The sequence below is a fragment of the Phaenicophaeus curvirostris genome, chromosome 4 (genome assembly GCF_032191515.1).
Source record: "Phaenicophaeus curvirostris isolate KB17595 chromosome 4, BPBGC_Pcur_1.0, whole genome shotgun sequence".
NCBI classification, from domain to species: Eukaryota; Metazoa; Chordata; class Aves; order Cuculiformes; family Cuculidae; genus Phaenicophaeus; species Phaenicophaeus curvirostris.
The window spans coordinates 53,134,923-53,154,423 of record NC_091395.1 but is presented as its reverse complement, the minus strand read 5'-3'; the positions used below and the strand labels follow the sequence as shown (position 1 = coordinate 53,154,423).

At 40.9% G+C, this 19,501-nt stretch overlaps 1 protein-coding gene across 1 annotated transcript in view; it reads left to right on the top strand.

Moving 5' to 3' along the window:
• Positions 1-19,501, top strand: part of LIMCH1 (LIM and calponin homology domains 1) — a 185,054-nt gene that overhangs the window by 95,435 nt on the left and 70,118 nt on the right. The window contains exons 4-5 of the mRNA XM_069856127.1: positions 14,390-14,496; positions 17,805-17,835. The gene's annotated coding sequence lies outside the window, so the exon portion shown is untranslated. The remainder of the gene's footprint in view (positions 1-14,389; positions 14,497-17,804; positions 17,836-19,501) is intronic.

Genomic DNA, 19,501 nt, shown 5'->3' with positions numbered 1-19,501 from the left:
CGTGGGATGGTGTTTGAAAGACAGCTGCTGGACTCCAGCGCCTTTCCACACCACACTTCTGCTTGTTCAGGGATGAGTGGTCCAAAGGTGTAAGATCAGCTTAGCAGTGCAGCAGAGCACGCTTAGGGATTTCCAGGTAGCCAAAAAGCCTCAGAAACGGGGTGCTGCTCGTGTGCGAGCTGACTGTCCATGCTCTCTGCAGTCAATCACAGGCCCTAGGGCACACTGAAGCCCCGTGCAGCTACAGGGTGGCTTACACAAGTACACACACGAGTTCAGGGAGCACGTGCCTGGCATCTGGTACCTGTTGGCTGGCTGGGCTCCCTGTGCTGCAGTTGGGCACTGTTACCACATCACATAAGGTGGTTGCATAGCTCTGTAGCCCCTGTATCTGACCATGCAAACCCCTGGTGGCTCTGTACTAGGGTCTCCAGATTTAAGGGCAGATTCGCTTCAGCACAGTGCTGAGCCTCCGCTGGGTCCATGCATTTGGATAAGGCGGTACTGTGTTTGATGAATATTCCCCAGTTGCTTGGAAGGGCAGTATAGAGGTGCTTGCCAAAGCCAGTAAGTCCTGCTGGCCTTCAGCTGATTTTGGATAGCCATGTGTAATGTTGGCATTCTCCAGAAATCTGCATCTGCGGGAGTTGTTTGGAGACGCAAGCTGGCTGGGAGCTGGGGCTCTGCAGTGCTTTAAATCAGCTAGATTGCTGGCGGCTTCTTGTTGGCTGTAGAGCTAGTACAGCTGCTTTTATGGCCTGTGAAGCCTGGCCTAATAATGTTGGACTCCTCTGGTTCTGCTGTCTAGATACACCTCTCTCTATCAAACAATTGAACTCTTGAGTCCCCCTGAGGAAAGGAAAAAAATAAATCTTATTTGCTTCAAATTTACCCTTTTCCTTTATACAATCTCTTCATCTAAGTTTTACTTTGATCTATATAACATGGCTTTAAATTGCAAAGTTTTTCAGAAGTAGCCAGTGAGGAGATGGAAGCTTGTTGTTTGAGGGTACATGAACATGTCTGCTGGCCTTATTTGTGACTGTTCTGAGCAAGTGCCACTGATTGTACCCAGTCGAGCTGAATTATAAGCGAGGTTTTACTGTTTTCTTGTACAAGTAAAAGGTGGTCTCAAGTCCAATTAGGAAATAAGGTAGGGTATAAACTGAAATTTTAGGGATAAATTATCAGTGAAAGCTGATTTGTTTACCCTTTTTTTCTGTCCAACAACAAACGTGACAAGCTATTTATGTCATCTCCACTCGTTAGTTCCAGTTCCTAAGACTCGCTGTGATGCATGGATTCATCTTCCTGGCCTTGTTGCTTTGTGCATTCCTAGGGGAAAGAGGATATAGCAGAAGGATGCCTCAAGTACACCTCTAGTGTGTTGACAGTAAACAGGAATATCTGTCCTGTAGGAGAGAACCTTTTCTGTCTTATACTCTGCTGCTCAGAGGAACCAGAACCAAGACATTGTGAAAAAGCTGGGAGAAAGCCTTGCAATGGGAATCCTTGTAGTAAAGAGGAGTTCCTTTCTTTTTTTGTTTTAATTATTTATTTTGTGCACATAAACTTGAGGAAATTCTGTTTCTTAAATACATTATATTATTTTACTACTTTTTATTCCCAAAAGCTTAGGCTTCACAACTGAAAACAGTTATGGCATCCAGACATAATCTATGAATCATACTTCCCAAATAGTTCTTCACAGGCATATTTGAGTGACCTCTGTGGACTTATTCAACGGTGGTAATTTAAGGTGGCTATTCTGCACTGTCCATCTAAGTTTGCAGCTACCACAGCTTCATGAATAGTTGTGCCAGTTCTTGACGTGCTTTACTGATGGTTGAGTAGGAACTGAAAAGAAGTCACTGCCAAACTATTGGGTACCTAGTCTTGCCTTGAATATTTACCATAAAAAAACATCCTAAACTGGAGATATTGACAGTTAGGGCCACACTACCTAGACATCAAATGTATGTTTTCAAATCTGAGAAAGAAGCAACAGATACATGGATTGTGTGTTGTGATATCTAATAACTTTAGGCAGTTATACTGTATATGATCAAAGTTAAGAATGGGCATCTTTTTGCACAGATATTTTGTTTGTCTGTAAAATGCACTCCAAGCAGATTAAAAATCATTGATTTTCTTCTCTTTCCTTTTCTTCTCTGAAATAATTCTAGACATCTAAATGTGAAAGCTGTCTATTTATTTTCTTACTGGAAGTAAAGACAATAATGTAGGTTTTCCAACTGGAATGTGCTGGAACCTCACTCAGTACAAAAAGCCAATTTAAAAAAAATAGTGGTTTTTTGGACTTGAACAGCTTCTTGTAGAAGTGTGTGCAAGGAAACCCCAACCTGTACATTAAAGTCCAGCATATTTTATGTAATGTTGGCATGAAAATGTGAAGCTATGAGTGGGGGGAAAATGTATGCAAGGTATCATGTAACAGCAGCAAAGACATTGCTGATGTTTATCAGACCTTGAACACCACAGATTATTAAAACATATTCCTTGGCAATAAAGAGTAGATGTTTAATTTGAAAGGAGAAATGGAATTTGTTGCTTTTTTTGCAGAGGTTGTGAACTGAGCAGGAATGAGTCGTCCTCGGTGGTTTCACTATTTTGCTGTTTACCTTGGAGAGCAGAGATTTAGTTTGATTTTAACAGCTACTGCCAGGCCCCTGCCCCCTACAGACAGCTTTCTTACATCTTTTGAGGCCCACCTACAGCAGTTGTACTTGGACATTGGGATGCAGAGGCCCTCCAACAGCTCTGACTGCATAGTAGCCTGATCCTTGTGTAGCAGATTGCCATCTTTGCTAAGAAGAGTCTGGGTGTTGGCCAGCTCTTCCTCTTTGTTGGCTTTAAATGGAAGATAGCTTTGCTTAGTATGCCAGGCAAAAGTGAACGTGCCGTTTAAGAGCAAGAGGCAAGAAAGTAAAGTCATGTTATAATAGTAGCTGCTGCAATTAGAAGAAGTGTAATGAGTCTGCAAGACAGTGCTCATACATTCAGAGGTTTCATGTCAAATTGGTTTTAATTTTAGGTACCAGTTTGTTTCGTACCTTAGCAGTTTGAAACCTTCAAAATACTTTATACAAAATTTCAGCTGTTTTCTGGCCTTGGCTGTTCAAAGTTTTGTGCTTGGCTAGTTGAATACAGCTGGATGCAGCCAAACTTTTCAAATAAGATTCATCATGCACATATTTTCATAAAAACCTTTCATTTTCTGAGATTATACACCTTGACTGAAATCAAGTACCTCTGTAGTAAGACAACTGGTAAATGATCAGGAGGAAGTAAGAACTGATGCTATAACTCCAATACTGCTTTTTGTCTATGATTAATTAGGTTCTTGTATAACAGAAAAGAATGGGATGTAAATCTCACTATTGCTCATTTTTAATTACTTTTGTTTTTGCCCTTGCCATCCACTTTTGATGCTGTGAGAGAGGAAAACTAGAAACAGTATGTAATGATCACAAGTATTTTTTCAGATATTAATTTCTTGAATGTTCATGAAGGTACATTGATTATGCTTTAAGTTACTTATATTGGTTCATAACAGATTATGCAGGCCAGGTAATTAATGACCCTCAGACATACCCTTTCAGGTGGTCAGGCTCATAATACACAGGATTCTCCCAATTTTCTTTCTCCACTAGCCCCACTCCATCCCAAGGGTCCTGTGGCAAGCTGCATCTGATGGTTCCCTGCAGCTGATTCCCTGGAATAGTCAACACTGCTCTTCCTGGAAAAGAAGGTTATTTTCACAACAGTCAAGTCAAAATATAGAAAGCGGGCATTGGATAACAGTGTCCTAAGGTATCAGATGTGATCAAAGTGATCCTGTGAAGCTTGGAATCTGTAGGCAGAGAAAGGAAGATAGGGGTAGGGGTGTGTTAAAAAATAAAAAGCAGTATCTTTTATTGGGCATGGTAGTATAATTAAGGGAAATACAGAAGATTTATGTTGCATAGGTAATCTTCACATTAGGAGAAAATTCTTCACAGAAAGGGTCATTGGGCACTGGAACAGGCTGCCCAGGGAGGTGGTTGAGTCACCTCACCTGGAGGTGTTTAAGGCACAGGTGGACGAGGTGCTGAGGGGCATGGTTTAGTGTTTGATAGGAATGGTTGGACTTGATGATCCAGTAGGTCTCTTCCAACCTGGTTATTCTATGATTCTATAATTCATTACCACCGTAGTACAAAATATGAGCAGGAACACATACATAAATAGCTTTTGAGAAGCATCTGTTGTGACATGGCTTAGCACACAATTGCCTCTGCAGCAGTCAGGAAACACCAAGGTTTGTTCAGCAGGATTTGGTTGTAGTTGATGGCTGTACCTAACCTGTAAAGGACTTATTTGTGTTGGAGCTTAATCTACTTGTAGCGTTCCTTTCTATCACCCCAGGGCTGTACTTTTCGGGTATATCAATCAGGAGGTAATTCAACTTCATTCATTTATTAATTCCTTTTTCCCTTTGTTTGTTTTTGGTTGGTTTTTTTTGTTTTGTATCGGGTTTTTTGCATGCAGCGTGAAAAGCTTGAACAGTATGTCTAGTGAAAACTGTACTCTCCCATATTTAATGTTCAGGTTAATTTCTTTGGTGGTCCCATTGCTTGGACCCTGTGACTTATAGACTTGTTTTGTTTTCAGAATATCTGGTGTCGTATTTCTTAACTTATAACTCTAGATTTAAAGTTTATGTAATTTTTTTGTTTACTTGAAGCAGTTTGTTTGAGATGGCTGTCTTTGAGGACTCCTAAATCCATAGTCATATTATGTGCTTTCCTTAACGCTTTATCATGTCCTGATAATCACACACAAATAAACCAAACTTAGAAAACAGCCATTGTTCTCCTTAGTTGTGTATTTCTTGCCCATTTTTAAGTTTTGCTGTAGAGTTCAGTTGTAAGGGCAGCAGCCGCAGGGATGTGCTGAGAAACAGGGAGTGTCCTGTTTCCCCAAGAGGGATGTCTTGAAGGAAGTGTTGTGGCACCAGCCGTGGTTGCAGGGTTAGTTGAAATCTGTGTTTAGGTTAGTATACTCTCAGTACTCATAACGTGAGTGTGAATAGAAGTCCATTTTGTCTTCATGGCCTTTTTTCCCTCCTTCAGACTGACAGCACAACTATTACCAGGAGGATGGGTAAGAAGAGGTAGATGCCACAGATGCTGAGCTCTGGTTGCACTGAGAACGTTGTTGTTGTGATGTTTCTTTCCCTCAGGGGTTATAACTAGGACCAGTGCTGTTTAATAATTTTCATTGATGATACAGACAGTGAGATCAAGTGCACCCTTAGCAAGTTTGCAGATGACACAGACAGACAGAGTGATGCAGTTGTCACAGCAGAAGGATCGGATGTCATCCAGAGGGACATGGACAAGCTGGAAAAGTGGGCCTGTGTGAACCTCATGGGGTTCAATAAGGCCAAGTGTAAGGTCCTACACCAGAGTCAGGGGAATCCGTGGTTTCACTGCAGGATGGGGGATGATGTGACTGAGAGCAGCCCTGTGGAGAAGGACTTGGAGGTGCTGACTGATGAGAAGCTCAACATGAGCTGGCAATCCATACTCACAGCCCAGAAGGCCGACCATATCCTGGACTGTATCAAAAGAAGCGTGGCCAACAAGTCAAGGGAGGTGATTCTGCCCCAATATTCTGCTTTTGTGAGACCCCACCTGGACTACTGTGTCCAGTTCTGGAATCCCCAACATAAGAAAACTATGGAACTGTTGGAAGGGATCCAGAGAAGGGCCACGAAGATGGTCAGAGTGCTGAAGCATCTCCCATATGAGAACAGGCTGAGAGAGTTGGGGTTGTCCTGCCTTGAGAAGAGAAGGCTCCAGGGAGACCTTATAGCAACCTTGCAGTACCTGAAAGGGGCCTACAAGAAAGCTGGGGAAGGGCTTTTTACAAGGGCATGTAGTGATAGGACAAGGGGAAACTACTTTAAATTGGAAGGGGGAAGATTTAGATTAGACATTAGGAAGAAATTCTTCATGATAAGGTGGTGAGGCATTGGCACAGGTTGCCCAGGGAAGCTGTGGCTGCCCCATCCCTGGAGGTGTTCAAGGCCGGGTTAGACGAGGCCTTGGGCAGCCTGGTATAGTGGGAGGTGTCCCTACCCATGGCAGGGGGGTTGGAACTAGATGATCTTTAAGGTCCCTTCCACCCAAACTATTCTATGATTTTTGTCTTTTTTTGTAGCTCGTTCCCCAACCTGCTCTGCAGTAAATTCTGTACTAACCCATTTCATAGCCCAACTAACAAGGCAAAGCAAGGTAAATAATAGTCCTTCCCATCACTGCAGAAGCAACCATGCTGCTTTTTTGGTGGTGTATCTCCTGTTCTTGTGTTTATACCCATCTGACTCCAGATTTGCAAGGTGAATCCCCACTAGCTTTTGGGGAGTGCTGGGCTGCACTTCATGTGTTTTTAACCTTGCTCTTGGTGAACTTTATTAATAAAAAAATGTGAAAAGTGGGTAATGGAAGAAGTCATGAAACTGTAGCCCAAATCTTCACAAGCCAAGTGCTATAATCTGGCACAAAAAGGCTACGGAGAGGGGATGGAAAGGAAATGTCCTCTTCCCTCGCCATAGGATGGCTGTTACCATAGGATATGGCATCAGGTAGGTACTGTCTCCAGGACTGGGTGAAATCTGACATCTGTCTGACATCTGATTTCATCAGCATGGGAGCCAGTGAATAGCCTGGAAATGCTTTGGGCTTTTTTCCCTGTCTGCTATGTTCTTTCTTCATTGCTGTAAACAAAGTCATCTTACTCGGGCTGTATCTTGGGTTTGGCAAATCAAGGGAGGGCACATCATCTGATTGGTCTCTCCCCCAAAGACAAGGATGTTGACTGAGCCCCTATTTGTTTCAATGTTTTATTTGTGCCTTTGGGGATAATGACCTGATGTAGCAAGTAGAAATATCAGGACCTACTTAACTAGTGAAGTCATAGTGTCAGCCTTGTGCTCCTGCTGTGCACACTCCTCCCACCCCCCTGTGGTTTACTTTTCCCTGTTTGAGTTGAAGGCTGCTCTCGCTCATGTTCTTTTCTATGGTCCCCTCCTATTGTTTTCTTCACTCTTTCCCTGTTATTCTTCTCCTTTCCCGTCCACAGTGTTTCTACCCTCCTTCCTCATCATACCATGCTGAAGGGATTTTAAGCTCATTTTTAAAATTTGCAGAAATAAGATAATCCATTCTGTACACAGCATGAAATTTTCACTACCTGTCCAGGACCCCCAATGCCATTTCATATTCTGAGCTCCTTGCATTTGCCTTTTATTTCACACAATATGGCTATTCCTGTTGGGGGGTTTTAGTTATAACCATCACGCAAATGTTAGTAATACACTGCATTGCCTAAGGAGCTTATAAATGTGGTTGAAATTTGTTACAGGGCAAAGATCTTAAAAAGCAAATAATGTGATGGTGAAGGATAGATTTAAGAAAATGTCAAAGACAATTTCATTGATATTGCTGCTGTACCTCTGATTTTCTCTAAGAACTGCAAGCTTTTAATTTCAAACATTGTGCTTTCTGGTATCTGGAAGACAAGTGTACTTACAATTTTATTTTCTTAATACATTTCATTTATTTAGGGCTTGGATTTTAGAGCCCCCACATCAATTCTCACATGTGATTTTGAGAAGGTATTTTTGTTGTGGCTTATTTTCAATTTATTAATGTAGATTGAATGTGCTCGCATTATATGTGAGACTGATGATTGGATCTATTAGAAGATTTTGCTGGATGCCAAAATGCTAAGAGCAGCTCTATGGAGAGAGAAAAGGAGTGTGTCCGCTCCTTTGCCCAGCTTTCCTATCACACTATCAAGAGGAGGGTAAGTTTTATCTGGGCATGTGCAGTTTTCTGGACTGCAATAAGCCTGGTTGTGAGTAGCAAGAATCATAGAATCACAGAACCACGAGGTTGGAAAAGACCCACCTGATCATCGAGTCCAACCATTCCTATCGAATACTAAACCATGCCCCTCAGCACCTCATCCACTCATCCCTTAAACACCTCCAGGGAAGGCGAGTCAACCACCTCCCTGGGCAGCCTGTTCCAGTGCCCAGTGACCCTTTCGGTGAAAATTCTTTTCCTAATGTTCAGCCTGAACCTCTCCTGGCGGAGCTTGAGGCCATTCCCTCTTGTCCTGTCCCCTGTCACTTGGGAGAAGAGGCCAGCACCCTCCTCTCTACAACCTCCTTTCAGGTAGTCGTAGAGAGCAATGAGGTCTCCCCTCAGCCTCCTCTTCTCCAGGCTAAACAACCCCAGCTCTCTCAGCCGTTCCTCATAAGGCCTGTTCTCCAGCCCCTTCACCAGCTTTGTTGCTCTTCTCTGGACTCACTCCAGAGCCTCAACATCCTTCTTGTGGCGAGGAGCCCAGAACTGAACACAGTATTCAAGGAGCGGTCTCACCAGTGCTGAGTCCAGAGGGAGAATAACCTCCCTGGACCTGCTGGTCACGCCGTTTCTGATCCAAGCCAAGATGCCATTGGCCTTCTTGGCCACCTGGGCACACTGCTGGCTCATGTTCAGTCGCTGTCAACCAACACCCCCAGGTCCCTCTCCTCCAGGCAGCTTTCTAGACAGACTTCTCCTAGTCTGTAGCACTGCACAGGGTTGTTGTGCCCCAAGTGCAGGACCCGGCATTTGGCCTTGTTAAACCTCATGCCATTAAGAACCTTGGTAGGAATTTGGCAGTTTCAGCTAGATCTTTGGGGTTGGTACTGACCATCTTCTGGCAGTCGGGGATATTATCTGAAGATTGCCGAGCACCGTATTTGGGGTTTCTGGGATGTTTTATGATGTCGCATCATGCTCCCAATGGGCACATTTTCTTCACAGTGTTTTTAAGGTCTTTTTGTTGTTGTTGTTGTTAAGGGGTTGTTGTTTGAGGAGACACATCTTTTTCTTCCTGATTGCCCAAAAAGAAAGAGCAAGGGGCTCGGTGTTCTTTGCAAAGTCAGTCTTGGCCATCTTCTGACCCCTAAAAGGTGCCGCTTGCCAGGATTTCTGGGCTGCCAGTGCTCCCGGGAAGCTGCAGCCCTGCCCTCGGAGCGGGACCCTTTCATCACTCGCCAGACCGCGTTACTCCTGCCCTTCGAACCCCGTCGCCGTTGTGTTTGTCCTCGGGACTGTCTGTCGCCCCCGGCGCTCACACGGTCGCCCCCGGGGGGGCCGTTCTCGCCCTTCGCCTGCGGGGGCGGAGTTGGGGCTCGCAGCTCCTGCGCGTCGCGCTCTGAGCGGCGAGGCTCGGGTCGCGCTGACGGGCTGGTAAGTCCTGTTCTCCCTCCCTTGCCTGCTTTCTTCTCTTTCCCCCACGTTTAATTTCGACTTGGTGAGGCTGTTGCGTGCCAGAATCCTTCTAGGGGAAGGCATCTCGTCCCTCCTTATTGCCCTGGTGGAGCTTGCCTGCTCTTCTGGAGATTAAGCATCCTCGATTTCTAAGTGAATGTGTCCCAACTACGATCGAGTTGCTTCCAAATATATTGATTTGGAAATTACTGATTCTTAGTCTATTGATTTGGAAAGTATTCATTATTCTAAATCAATTAATCCATTGATTTAGAATCTGTCACGGAAAACAGTGTCTTGCAAAGATGTAGTTTTACTATATATACACTAAAGCATACTTGGTATAATAGTAAAGCACATACAGCAAAGCGTATTGGATAAAGAGTAAAACATATGGGGTGTGTGGGGGGGTGTATATATATATGAAAATAAGAAAGGTTCCCAGCCTCTCTCATAAAAGTTCTTTCTCGGTGGACTTGAACTGAATATTTAAGTGTTTCCTTTCTGTCTGCTTGTGAATCAGTCCAGATCCATTGCTTTTATATAAATAAATTATCACCACTAATTATTTATGCAAAATGGAAAAATGAGGGAATTGGGAAGAAGCGTTGAGAGTAAACAAAAGACTTTTAAGAGTCTGTGTTGGAATTGCTGAGAAAAGCGGTTTGGAAATATATAAATGTATTTTTAGAAATCTTCCAATTAATTACGGAACAGGGAAAATTTCAGCATTCCAGAAATGAAAAAGGCCACCTGTTTGTCTGCAGCTGTCCTGCAAAACAGCGCTGCACTACTGGTAACTAATAATATCTCCAACTTAGAGAAGTGGCATGCACTTGGCATTTTATTCAGGGTTCTGCGCAGGCCTGCTTTTGTTTTCCCTGAGTTTGTCCGTATATCTCATCCAGGCTGTGCAGTAGCACATCTGATAAATGATGGTTCTGCAGTGATAAGCTGCTTGTCTGATTTGCAGCATGGATACAGTGGGAATATTTTGTATACTATTGTGGCAGATGAAAGGAATGGAAGTGGGCCAAATTCAAGCTGTGTGCCATTGCATCTGATCAGCAGATCCTATGGAGGGAATTTGCCTGCTATGAATATTTGGTTCTCGCTAGCTTGAACTGTCTTGTGTGCTGGCACTACTACTGTGTGAATTTGCAGTGGCTTTCCAGGGTGTCTGTCCTGCACAACTCCCAGGTTCTGTGGGTTTTTTTCACAAGGTTCAGGATTTTGGGCTCCAGTTCATGTGTGCGGAAAATGACCTAATGCTATACAGTGAGCATTTTTTTTATAGTTATAACACACATTACCTGTCTTTTAAAAACAGTAAATAATTATTGCAAGGGAACAATGTATTATTTCTTCTTGCTTCCCTCCACCTTCATGGAGATGTAACCCCGCTGTCCTCCTCTCTGCATTGCCTGCAGGTTGTTGTCCTGGGAAAGTGATTTTGTAGAGGGGAGTTGTGAAAAGGTGATAGTGTTGAAATGCAGTTGTGAGAGCAGGAGCAGCTTTACAGTCCTTTCTTTCCCATGTACCGTGTACTCTTTTGACTCAGGGAGTCAGTGCCTCATGCTTCTGTTCATCCTTCCCTGCTCCTCCTTGGCTCTTCTTGCTCGTCCATAGCTGGCTTTGCCTGACAGTTTGTAATGTTTTTTTATGTTGGTTATTTTTCTGTTCTGAAATTCAGCAGAACAAAACATTCACATTAATGACTTTTGCGTTTGTAATGCTTCCAAGTAAACTACATTGCTTATAGTGCTGATCTAATAGTAACTGTCAGGACGCTGCTTAGGCAAGCAGAACAGGGTTAGGGTTTAACCTGCCAGTGTATCCTGTGCTTGTGTCCTCTCTGTCACCACACTGAAACATTTGTCTTCTGTAAGCAGCCTGTAGCTTTATAGAGAAAACAGATAAAATTTTGTAGATATCTATAGATTAGATACAAAATTTTATAGGTATAAAATTTGCGAAAGATATTCAGACTAATCTGTAAGCTTGTTCTTTCTCTGGGAGTACCAGAACAAAAACAGAAGATGATTTTGGACAGTATAGTAGTGTGGACTGAAACCAAGGGGAGCAAGCAGGAGACAGTAGCAGGTCCTCTGGGGCTGTAGGAAATGATCTGCTAACCAAGTGACCCACCTTCCATCTACTCCAATTCTGCAACAGCAGCAAGTAACCACTGAGTGAAGAGCAATATAATCTCCATTTAATGTATTGAGAAAGTTGTGTTAGTGCCTGGTAGAGGCTGCCAGAGGGACTGAATTCTGATCCTATGTCTTCTGAGACTGCTGCAAAAGATACCGCTCTGTTAACTGTGGCGTGGCAGCTGGCTGTGCTACAATCCTTGCCGCTGCTGTGTGACCCATTTGCACGACCTATTTAATTCTGTCAAGTTATAAAGAGCTGGACATGTACATTAGGTGTGTGTTTTCAGCCTCTTAATTAAGTTAAGAATGTTTTATATATATGTTACTGCTTATAAACATTTTTTGGTTTTGTTTTTTTTTTCTTTTTTAGTTTCTTCAACAGCAGCAAAGAAGTGGCCCTTAAGAATAAGTGACTAAAACCAATGTGTAATTACAGCTAACAGATACAGAACTATAATTGCTCTCAAAAAAAAAAAAGTAAAGCAGAATTTTCTGAGAACTAAAGCAACCAGAACTTTGGCCAATAAAGGTGTAGTTACCCAGAGAGAAAGCTTTCCTGGGAACTGGGTTTTCATGGCTTAGGGGTGTTCTTCTCCAGTATCTCAACAGAACTAACAAATACAAATTTTAACTGTACTGAAGCAAACCGGTAAAAGTTTAGTTTTACAATAGTGTGAGGTGCATTTTGGCTAGGGATATGCAGCCTAGGCAGGCTTACCTGACTGTCACGTGGAAACAATTTCTTTGTTGGCTTTTTTTTTTTTTTTAAATCCTTAAAAATAAACAGGTTGCCATTTTTAGGACCACTGCAAAATAAAACTATGAGATTGTTAACAGAAGCAAAAACTTTCAATGCTGACTGATTGCATGTTGTTGACATGCATGGTTATTTATGCCCATAGAGGATACCAGCTTTCTGAGGAATTGTTTGGATGATAATGTTAGTGACTGTTTGGCAAACATTGTTCTTAGGATGACCATCAAAATGAAAGCATGTACCAAAGCAGGCATAGGGTGTTGATACTATTTTTTTGAGAAGCGAGCATTTGTTCATCAACAGAAGAACCGAGTTCCCAAACTACGTGGCTGCCAAATGGCTGATATTTTTGTTACTGCTTATCATAATTGGATATGAACTTTTGGCAGAAAGATGGGTGCAATTAGTTATTCACAGAGTTCCTCCTCCTTTGTTTGTTTTCTAAACCTATTAGATTACTCTCTCCTGTATGTATATTTTTGTTAGGAAATACTGTTAGGAACTTTTTTTTTAATGCTTTTGATTTTTTATTAGATTTACACATCATTCCACCCACTATTTGGAAGTGACCGGAACTGTCCTTCATCGAAGGCTAAACACAAGAGTTATTCATGTTGGAGTTGGAAAAATTATAATGGAAGTAGTAAGCCAGATGGGGAATTTTACAAGCATCTTTTCATGTCATGAATGATGCTGTCTCTCTGGGTTATAGGCTCTTTGCTCTCTTGACTGCTGTTCCTTCCCCCCTGGCTCTCCTCCAGAGTTGTTAAGTGTCAGCCAGGGAAGAAAGAGAGACTTGGACTCCTCTGAATTTCCAAGTCTGTATTTTTTTGCTATGTGGCTGGTGACAGCAAGCTTTGTGTGCAAGAGCATTGGCATGCAGAGAGCTGCAGCGATTAGCATGCTGATCACTGCACCCCAACAGAACAAACAAGGCTGCTCTGGCCAAGCTGTGGCAGTGTCACCCAAACAAAAGCCTGGGAGCAGATGTGAGGAGAGCCCTGCTCACAAATCCTGTGTGGTGGGCAAGAGCTAAATGCTGCCTGGGCTCCTCTGCTTCTCAGGTTTTATAGAAATGGAGATCTCTGCCCCACATGTGGTTCTGCTCCTCTTGAACACCTTATATGGCAGCTTACCTCCAGCTGGAGGTTTGAGGTGAGAGTCCTCAGAGAATATCAAGATGTACGCTATATTCTTACCTTGTCCACACATCTGCCATTGCAGTGCTGTTCTACCAATGTGCATATCTAAAAATTTGTTCTCTCCTGACCTTCAAAATTTATCTGCGTAAGAAGGATTCACTGGTTCTATAAAAGGGGAGTCCTTTACATGCATATGTGTAAGTATAAAGCACATACTAAATGTATGCATACACACATACACATTTAATCCTTTCCATGCAAACTCATATGTCAGCAACCATATTTGCTTTTAAAGAGGCTTATATCAGTTTGTGCTTAATCTCTTAGTTATTTTTTTTTTTAATTTTTAGTCTCTGAATAGTACAAATCCTCTATAAAAATTGATGCAACGCTGGTGTTGCTTCTTCTTACAGATGGTGGTCATATAAAGTGTCACTTCAAGTGTTTTATTTGAGGAGTAGGCACCTACCTCTTTTCCCACTGGCTTCTGGATGGTTAAGGTTGGAGAGGCAAGAGGCCAGTTATGTTAACTAGGAGTAACTGACTTGTTCATATTGACATGCAGAATGCTTTCTGAACAAACTGCTTAAATAAATGATGGTGGGCTGTTTCACATCTACTCTTCCTGCTCCTTTCAGAAATCCTTCATTTCTGTCCCATAACATGCTGGAGTTGTGATGGCAGCTGTAGTAGTAGGTGAGGAAATTAGCAGGGCTTTTTCAGTTAAAGAAGTTGTCAATGTCTGGGTTTGGAAAGGCAGAAGTCGACAAGCTTGTTGCAGTTACATATCTTGGAAACAAAACCAGTATCATATTTATCTGATTTTCAGACAAAACCTATACTGACAACTTATATTCTGTGACTGGAAATGTCATTGATTCTTCATTTAGCTGATGATGTGAATGTTCATGAGGTTGGTTCGGTAGGTTCTGTTTTTCAGTGAAGAAGAGTTAAAAGGTCTTTATTTTTTGCTTTTTTTTTTTTTTGGTCTCTTTTCAGGATAATATAATCTTATTCTTAAGAGGCTGCAAAGAGCTCGGACTTAAAGAATCTCAGCTTTTTGATCCTGGTGATCTGCAGGACACATCAAACAGAGTAACCATCAAGTAAGTACAACAGCAGTTTGTGATTAGCATGTTACAACCTGTGATGCAATAGTAAATATTAAAGGATGAGCAAAAAAGCTGTAGAACTGTCGTTTCTAAAGCAAATAGGAAGCTGAGGTTTGGGAAATCTGGGCTGGGGAGTATACATTGTTGCCTTCAACAAGCTTTCTCTAATGACTGCAATCTTTCTCAGAGACATCAACCACAGCTCTGTTAAAATACTGTTTTAGTTAAGAAATGAGACTCTCTGGGACTTGGGGGTTTTCCTGAGCCTAAGTTGATGGCATTCTTTTTTGTCTGTCCAACTAATAAACTATGTAGGCTGGGAAAAAAAACCAACCCAAAACTAAACCACAGCTCTGTTACTTCAGATTAAACTGTTTTGAAGATGCATTATAGGACATTTATAGGCCTCAGACTCCAAAATATGCAGACATGAGCATGGTTTGTTTATTTCTAACAAGAACCATGGGTTGGGACATAGTTGGGCTGAAGATGTCTGTGAGCTGTGTGGACTAGAAATGCCACAGTTTAGATACTTTTTCACCAATGTCACATACCTAGTGCCACACAAGTTACCACGTGCATATAAGAAGTTATCCTTCCTAATAAATTTGTGTTGAGGGGTTGTGTGAATTGGTCTTCTACAAATCTCCTTTTAATTGGCAGCTTCTTAGCCATCTCGTGCACATCCCTCGCTGCAAAGAGTACTAGCTGCTTAGGCTCTAATGCTTGTGTTTTCAATGTTTCACTCCACAAAATGATTTAAAATACAGATGTCAAACTGGCACAGGAAGACTTGCCTGAGGTCACACAGAGCAGGCTTGAATCAAAGTCCTTATAGTCATAGATTGAGGTCTTAAATAGGAGCTGTTGTCCCTTTCAGGGAAGACTATCTTCATGTAGTAGAGGAACAGAAACAGTCAGACTGTATTTTTCTCTTGTTTATATTAATGACAGTCAAGCTCCTCACTCCCCAAAAGCAAGAGCTCCCCACACTTTCATATAATTAACAAGATTTGTAATTGGTGTTATTTGAAAGTTTTCCCAAAATCTTTGGGTCTTTTGTGTAATATTAAAAAGTTACTGCTTTACAGAGAAACAAATACTGCCGAGTTGATTAAAAGGCCTGGTTTTATTTGGCCAAAAAAGGTCACTGATGGAAATTCTGGTCAGACATATCAATTTTAGAAAAATATATGGAAACAATTTACTAAATATCAATGGTATTCTACCTTTTTCCCTTTCTGGCAGCGGAAGCTGGACAAGTTTTCATGGTATTCAAGCACTGGCTGGTAAAACTTAAAGGTTCTGGAAATCAGAACTGGCCGCTTCCCTTTTTTTAAGGAATAGTCTCCCACTTCTTGTGTATTTCCAAGTTTCTGGTTCTAATATGAGGTTCTTTTAACTTGCACATAACAGCAAGAGGGGGCTGTGTAATGTATTTCTTCCAAATCTGGTAATATTGAAATGAAGGAGGTTCTTCTGACAATGGGTGGCTGGAGAGAGTCACAAAACAATCCCTAATCTCCATATAAAACCCTAATCTCCATATAAAACTGGAGAGAAAGGGGTTGAGGATGGTGGAGTACCTCAGTGGTAAAGATTGGGAGACTGGGACTAGCGTGGAGTTCCAGGGAGAGCTGTCCAGCACGTAAGCAAGTTAAACCAGGATTAAGAAACACTGCGGTGCTGGCTTGGCTGTCTGCTGAATATGGTGCTAGATAGATGTGAAATGTCTCACTGGCATGGATTTCCCCCCCCACAACAATTCTTCAGAGAAAGCAGCTGTGGAAGTGAGCCAAATGTTTTCCTAGCACTGTCCAAGTTCGTGCTGAGTAGCTAAGTTGAGGTGTGCAAGCCAAGTCCATGACTGTTGTAAAGAAATATGTTCAAGACTGTCTTCTGCTAGCTAATTCCCAGAGCATAAAGGTGATTTTTTTTTTACCTCTTTGAAGACTTTTAGACTTCTTTATTTTTTTAAATGGGTTATTTTTTAAATGTGGTAAAAATGCTATTTGTTTTCCAGTAAAGGCTGAAGATGACATTATTGTACATGATTGAGATAATGACATTTGTAACCATTTTTTATATGGTTGTTAATTGAACTATACTTTAGATCTATTCTTTTTTTAAACATTCAGCTTATAAATATTATGAGCTAATGCCATAAAGAATTTCTTATTGACATTTTAAACAAGACTCTTTTCCACTTTTTAATTAATGAAAACAATAGGACTGTTTGTTTTTTTGTTTGTTTTTTTTAGTGTGTAAGTATTGGTGGATAAAATTTTGGCTCAAAAAAGATGTTACCAAAAATACTTTGGTTTACTATTACCTATATTTAGGCTTTTCTTATCCTCACAGACTTAAGTACATTTATTTTGGTTTTTATCAGGTAACTGTTTATGATGGAGTGGGCTTATAGTAAAAGGCAATTCCATTATAAATAATCAGGGGACAGCCTGTACTAGATGTGGAGTGCTCTTACTTATTTGTCGGCACCTAAACATGATACACATTTCGTCCATTCTGTTTTTTATGTTTTCTTTCCTGATTATGAAATGTTTGTTTACAAATCTGATTTTTTAATGAATTGTGAAATGTTTTGTTTATATTTGTGCAAACTTTGTGCTTTGTTGTTTCTAATGTAAAACTTCCACCCTTTTAAGGTTGGTGGAAAACTAAATTGAGCAGGATGCCAATGTTCAGTCTGAGTGATCAAGTTTATATTCAGAAAATAAACAAGCTTTCCACAGCAGGTTCTGTTTCAAATGGCAGGATCTTTGTCACTCCACCCATCTACTTTCTTCTTTGTGATGCTTGCTTCCACAGAAGTGACTGCTCCATTTCCTTAATGTTTGGTGATAATTTCCTCAGTCTCTTATGCATGTTTGGTTGCTTCCAAGATCTGTGGGGGTTGCATGAATCTGACTGTTGGATCACTGAAGAATGTATTTTAGCCGTCAGAACTTTGGTCATCTCTTTTGAAGAAATAAGCAACAGTGTTTAACGGAAATATTTTGGCACTGCCCTACTTTGCTGTGGGACCACTATAAACACATTTTCTTTTTGTACTTCCAGAATTCTAATTTAATGATTGAAATAATGGTGACAAAATACTCCCACGTTATGAATAAATGAATGTGTGAACGACATCTTAGTTTTCATGTGTCTCCAGCCAGCAGAAGCTTTCTACAGGCTTTTGTTAGAAAAAACATGATCTGCTGCGTACGCGCTCTTGGAAAGTTTTTCTGCTGATTTTTTTCCTTTTTTTTTTCTTTGTGTTTTTATGTATGTGCAACCAGGAACATTGACTATAGTAGGAAGCTGAAAAATGTAAGTACACGACTTGGAGTTTAATTTGCTTAATCCTGTATTTGGCCTGAGGAAGAATTATGTCAGGACGAGTATTGCTGAAAAGTTCTTCTGAACATAAACCTAACTAGGTTCCTGCAGCAAACTTTGGTAGAGCTCTTGCAGCAAAGCAACCTTACGATAGAAATATAATAGACAATGTTTGTCTCAACTTAATTAAGGGATAAATAATGTCATCTGTGTGCTGTCCATCATGGTTTTCACTGGGAATGGTCTGATTCAACCATGACGCTAAGCTTCTATAAACGTTCATGAATATATAGGCATAAAGTAAATTTCCATGAAGTGTTCAAAATGAAGCAAAATGATAATTAGATCTGTATGCAAGTCTTCCCTGTCAGATTTGCTAGCTTTCTCAGTGTTCTTCCAAATAAATGAATGTTTTCCCAGAAAGGATATAGCCCTTCAAATTTATTTTCTTGTTGATTTAAACTAATACCAATGATAATGGTTCCTGTAATCAATAAGTAGAAAAGAAAATGGCTAAACTTTGCTCGTCTCAGAGTTAATTATTATCCTAAAGCCTAGCAAGCTATCTGTCATTAGACGTTTGTAAACTGCTGTAAATTAATTTTCTGTTTGGCTCACATCACTATAAACTTCTAGGAAATGCCAAGACCTTTTCCTAACAACTTAGCAAGGTAGAAATCATGTCTGCAGGTAAAATAATAAATTTAAAACCCCCAGACTATAAAAAAATCCCAAATGATTTCATTCTGTCTTTCCCATCTTCATTAGATGGGTCTAGCACACAAAGTTACAGGGGAGCAGTTTAGCTTTAGCATTTTGGCACCCTTGTGGGCACTGGCTAAATATCCTTGTACTGATGTATTGTTTAAAGTTTAACAGTATCATCCATAATGTGCTTGTAGGCAATACAGGCTTTCCAGGTGTGTGATCTCGCAACCTTGGCTTGGCAGCCAGTCAGAATTGCTTGCAAATGTGTCATTATTTAAGGAATAAAAAAAAATGGATGAAGAAAGACAGAAGAGAGAAAGCGATTAAATGCTAGCAGAGGTAAATAAAAATACCATAGCCTTTATCAAAGAACTGAATGGCAAAATTAATTTGACAGTTTCCGGGTTGCTAGGAATACTATAGTTGCAAGTGTTTTCACTTAACTTGAGAACATGTACTGTAAGGTTTTTTTTACATAAATTTGTTGAGTGCTGCTGGTTGAATGAAAACAGCTCACATGAAGGTAGTTTCTGGACCAAAAAAAGTCAGTAGTGATGAAGCTACCTCCTTTTCCTCAGCACAGTAGTATCAGTTTGGATGTAATTTTAGAAACAAGGGGAAAATTTCTAAACTTCATTAAAAACATTATTCAGTTATTTCATGGCATGCATATTATTTATAAAATAAAGGGAAATATAAATTATACTTAGAAATAAAATATTATATATTTTACATTATGCACCACAGTTGTTTTTTAGCAGGGGGTCTGTATGACACATGCTGTATCTTTTTCTGGCAGGACCTCTGCTGGAGTGTTGTGTATGCTTTTGAATGTCACATTAAATGAAAAATAGAGATGTTAGAGAAAGCTGATGAGAAAAAACTAATCAGAAGTATAGCATATGTGACTGAGGAGGAATCACTGTAGGAATGTGGATGCATTCTTTAG